The following is a 5779-nucleotide window of genomic DNA, read 5'->3' on the forward strand; positions in this document are numbered from 1 at the left end:
ACCATGTACATACCCATCTGTTTGTGCAGCAACTGGCTCATACCTTTCAGCACCATCTACTGGCCTGTAAGTTGAATCACACAGCCCAATATAAAACTCCCCACAAAAGTGCATAGGGTTATAGAAGCAAAGCCAAAAGACATTACCCAACATACTCTACAGTCACATCCTCTAGGAAAGGGGAGAAATGGAAATATATATAGGGAAAGAAAAAAATCCTACCAGCATGAAAATAAATACAAAAATTAGTGGCACCAAACTCTCCAAATGAGAAGGAACCAGTGTAAGAATCCTGGAACCGCGAAAAATCTGAACATTGTGACACCACCAAAGGATCACATTAGCTGTTCAGCAATGTTCCCTGACCAAAATGGAAATTCAGAAATAATAAATAATTCAAACCATGGAGCAAGGATGCTCAACAAAAGCCAAGACAAAGTTGAAAATCAACACAAAGAAACTTCTAAAGAAATCCAGGAAATGAAGAAAGAAATAAACATCTTAAAAAGAAATCAATCAGAGCTTCTGGAATCACTTAAGGAATTTTAAAATACAACTGAAAGCTTTATCAATAGACTAGCCCAAGCAGAAGAAAGACTGTCAGAGCTTGAAGACTATTCTTTTGAACTAATCCAGTCAGACAAAAATAAAGAAAAAAATAATTTTTAAAAAAGAACAGTCTTCAGACACCACCAGAAGAAAGGAAGGTGCTGTGTAATCAGTAAGGAGCAGAGGCATTTGGAACTGCTAAAATGCCAGATTGCCTTGGTGCCCATCAGCGGAAGACCAAAGAAGATGAGAAGGATGACAAGCCCATCCAAGTTCTGGATGAGGCAGATATTGCCTTGCTGAAAACTTATAGTCAGAGCACTTATTCTAGGCAGATCAAGCAAGTCGAAGATGGCATTCAGCAACTTCTCAAGAAAATTAATGAGCTCACTGGTATTAAAGAATCTGACACTGGCCTGGCCCCACCAGCACTCGAATTTGGCTGCAGATAAGCAGACACAGCCTTTACAGGTTGCCAGGTGTACAAAGATAATCAAGGCTGATTCAGAGGACCCAAAATACATTGTCAATGTAAAGCAGTTTGCCAAGTTTGTGATGGACTTTAGTGATCAGGTGGCACCCACTGACATTGAAGAAGGGATGAGAGTAGGTGTGGACAGAAATAAATATCAAATTCACATCCCATTGCCTCCTAAGACTGACCCAACAGTTACCATGATGCAGGTGGAGGAAAAACCTGATGTCACATACAGTGATGTTGGGGAGCAGATTGAGAAATTGCAAGAAGTAGTTGAAACCCCATTACTTCATCCAGAGAGGTTTGTGAATCTTAGCATTGAGCCTCCCAAGGGCATGCTGCTCTTTAATCCACCCAGTACAGGAAGACACTCTGTGTGTGGGTAGTTGCTAATCAGACTGATGCATGCTTCATTCGACTTATTGGATCTGAGCTCTACAGAAATATGTCAGTGAGAGGGCTCAAATGGTTCATGAGCTCTTTGAAATGGCCAGAACAAAAAAAGCCTGCCTTATCTTCTTTGATGAAATTGATGCTATTGGAGGGGCTCCGTTTGATGATGGTGCTAGAGGTGACAATGAAGTGCAGAGAACAATGTTGGAACTGATCAATCAGCTTGACGGTTTTGATCCTCGAGGCAATATTAAAGTGCTGATGGCCACTAACTGACCTGATAATTTGGATCCAGCACTGATGAGGCCAGGGAGATTAGATAGAAAAATTGAATTTAGCTTGCCCGATCTAGAGGGTTGGACCCACATCTTTAAGATTCACGCTCATTCAATGAGTGTTGAAAGATATATCAGATTTGAATTGTTAGCACGACTGTGTCCAAATGGCACTGCTGCTGAGATTAGAAGTGTCTGCACAGAAGCTGGTATGTTTGCCATCAGAGCACAGCGAAAAATTGCTACTGAGAAGGATTTCTTGGAAGCTGTAAATAAGGTCATTAAGTCTTATGCCAAATTCAGTGCTACTCCTGGCTACATGACATACAACTGAACCTTGAAGGCTTTCAATTTAAAACTTTTAATTGGAAATCCTAACCTTATATAGACTTGTTAATAACCACTTCACAAAAAAAAAAAGGCTTCAAAATTAAAAAAAAGAACAGTCTTCAAGAAGTATGGGATTATGTAAAGTGATTTTAAGAAGTATGGAATTATGTAATGGGATTATGCAAATCTATGAGTTATTGGCATTCCTGAGAGAGGAGAAAACAAACAACCTAGAAAATATGTTTGAGGGAATAATTCAAGAAAATTCCCTAATCTTGCTACAGAGGTAGACATACAGACATAAGAAATCAAGAGAGCACCTGCAAGATACTATACAAAATTAACATCACCTTTCTCAAAGAGCTTAAAACAGAGCTACCATTTGAACCATGATCTATATACCCAAAGGAATATAGATTATTATACCAAAAAGATACATGCACTTATATGCTCATTGCCACGCTATTTACAATAGCAAAGTCATGGAATCAACATAAGTGTCCATCAATGGTGGATTGGATAAAGAAAATGTGGTACATATACACCATGGAATACTATGCAACTATAAAAAAGAACAAAATCATGTTCTTGACAGCAACAGGGATGTGGTTGGAAGCTATCATCCTAAGCAAATTAATGCAACAGCAGAAAACAAAATACTGCATGTTCTCACTTATAAGTGGGAGCTTAACATTGGGTACACATGGGAACGATAGACACTTAGGACTACTAGAAGGGGGAGGGAGGTAGTGGGGGCAAGGCCTGAAAAACTACCTACTGGGTACTATGCTCACTACCTGGGTGACCAGATAAATTGTACTCCAAATCTCAGCATTACACTATATACCGATGAAATAAACCTGCACATGTACCCTCTGAATCAGAAATAAAAGTATATCTAATATATATGTGTCATCATCTTTTTACAGAAATTTAGGTTTATGGATTAAGTAACTATATGACTCAGGCAGTATCCATTATTTGTATAATTCAAACTCAAATCTTCTGGGCTTCTCCTTATTCTGAAAAATTCAAATTTCTGTCAAGAACCCATTAGGGTAGAGAGGAGGACACATGGAATGGGTTAGCATATGAAATTCTTTCATGAGGTCTTCTAATCTACTATATGTTGATTAAATACATGATATATTTCAAACATATATACACCAAGACCTTGGAATGTTCATAAGTGCGGTTGGGACTAATGAAATCTAGATGCCTGTGTTACTGAACTCATAGCATCTTATTATTCCATATGTTTTTCCATCAGGGGATACCAGAAGTGTAATATTATCACATAGATAGATGAATATTTTTGCCATTAGGGGTCATTCTCAAGAACCACCACTGTTCACCATACAGCTTCCTGAATCTACTCTTTAACACGTAACGCAAGCTGAGCACTACAGAATTAAATTATTGCACCATGTGGCTCACTTACATGACAAATGAAAGCCATCATACTTGACTTTAGGCTCAAGAGAGAAATATTTCACCTGAGCATGGTGACCATTTTGTAAATTATGACCTAAGAAATATGAGGGACTTGATTTTAAAAATCATATTCTTAGGCATTGCCTCAGACCTATTAAGTCAAACTCTGTGGAGATGGGGCCCACAAAATCATATTTTTTAAAACTCCCTAGGAAATTCTGTTACCCATAAAGTCTGCAAATCACCAGTGAAAATGGATACCATGAATAAGTACTGATTATATAATACTGCATTTAAATAAGATTCAAGCATTAGCATAAATGTACATAAGATGTAAGGCCTTGAACATAGTGGTTCTCGTCCCTGAAGAAAAGAGACTATGAACTGCTAACATGTTATTAGCCAAGCGGGATTTTTTCCTTATACTGAGATGTGAGGATGCTCTTCCAGACCAAATTTAAGATTTTTTATAAATCCTCTCTCTCTCCTACTTAATATAGCATAGCACAAACATCATTCATTAATATTGATATAGTCTCTGTCCTTATTGTTACTGTTTGCTGCATTTCATTTCATTTGTTTTCACATTCAGATATTCACTCCTTGACATATGTTGAAAATTGGATATGAGAGTTTATCCTGGTGAGTCTGTGAAGATAACTGTTGCCATTAAAAACAAATTGTCCTTAGAAGCTGATAAGAAAATGGAAACCTCAATGTGATGAACAGTGTGGAACCTTGAATTCTCATCATCCAGGATCAGCAAGAAGCTTCCACCTTTAAGGTCTACTTCAAGTGATTGGTAGTGGCCTCCTAGGCACTGTGTTGAGAAAGATTCTGAGTCCACACCTAAGCCTAGACCAAGAGAATAGAGTAATGGAATTGATAATGGGCAAGGTGGCAGCAAAGTGCCAGGCATTTGCTATTCTTCCTCTTAGTTCAATATTTGCAGCGGAAATGTGTTCCAGATTACATAGAACGCAAAGTCAGAATTCCAGAAATTTCTCTTTCATATCTGACATTTAATGTAAGAGAAGCAGGATCCAAAAAGGACAAATTTCCAAAGCTACATAACTACTTGACAATTAATACCAATGCTAGAACCATTTCACACCCATAAAATGTCTCACAATGGGACAAATTCCCTTTAACCTTAGCCATATCTGTTACATAGCTTCTAGAAAGAAAGTTGAGAAAATTTCCACCATGCCAAATCAGCAGGCAGTTCTCCTGAACAGTATGTCATGATGCCGTACCCCTCTATCAAGTTGACCCACAAACTATCAAAAAATAATCTGTAATAGTCCAACCCCAAAGGAACCAAACCAGATAATGGCTGACTTTGCTCTCTAAAGCAGAAATGCATTTCCAGAAAAGGTGGGGAGAAGGGGGCGGTTATCTGGGATAAAGTCAGCTCTGTGAAACAGGACAGACTGAGTGAATGCCACATGTTGTGACGTGCTTTCTTCCCTGGAACCTACTGAGTTGAGGGCTGGAGCACAGGCCTACAGGAGGGTAGATATAGATTCTCCTTCCCAAATGCACTTTGAAATGCATCTTCATTGAGCCAGTAATTAAAGAACTGCATTTTTCCTGATGATGGACTTTCACACATAGAGATGCTCACAGCTTTATAGATCTCTCACATCTCTAACAGTTAGATACCATTCCTCTACTCCAGACAACTGGGACTAAAAGGAAAATTAGCATCATAAGCATTTCAGCACCTTCCTTCTCTTAGAACCACTAGATAGTGCCCTTTCATCTCTCTGCTCTTTCCTTTTAATGGTTTTAAATGGATTTCTTAAAAAACAAATCCTGTACAGAATGTTCCTCCAATCTGTAGAGATAAACACCATTGGTGCCCATAAAGAAATTGATGCTCCATACAAGCAGCTTAATCAGAATCATCCTAGAGTGTAGGCATTGCCTACACATGATTACAGAAAGAAAGGGAATGAAAGCAGAGTACAAGGACTGAGGCAAGCTGGAGGTGGTCCCTGCAGCAGTATCCTGTGATGCTTGGCAACAGGAAATGAGATTAAAGAAATGTATCTCATTCCCCAAATATGAGGCTTTTCCAATTTACTACATCTTCTCTATACCTGGCCAGGTATGATTAACTACAAGGATAAGGGGTGAGAGGAAAGGAGCAAGAAGCTGCAACTAGATCCTTCTGCTAGGTTTACAGGCGGGCTCTACTGGCAGCACAGATGCTAGCTTATTCGGGACCTTGTGCAAACTAGAAAAAGGTAACCCTTGCTCAAAACACTTTACTGCCATCTGCTGGAATGTTGTCAAAATAACTATTCATATCTAG

At 38.7% G+C, this 5779-nt stretch overlaps 1 pseudogene; it reads left to right on the plus strand.

Annotated features, from left to right (window-relative positions):
• Positions 1-737: 737 nt before the first annotated feature.
• On the plus strand, positions 738-2029 carry LOC129033584 (26S proteasome regulatory subunit 7-like; annotated as a pseudogene).
• The last annotated feature ends 3750 nt before the right edge of the window (positions 2030-5779 follow it).

Source organism: Pongo pygmaeus, chromosome 2 (assembly GCF_028885625.2).
Source record: "Pongo pygmaeus isolate AG05252 chromosome 2, NHGRI_mPonPyg2-v2.0_pri, whole genome shotgun sequence".
NCBI lineage: Eukaryota > Metazoa > Chordata > Mammalia > Primates > Hominidae > Pongo > Pongo pygmaeus.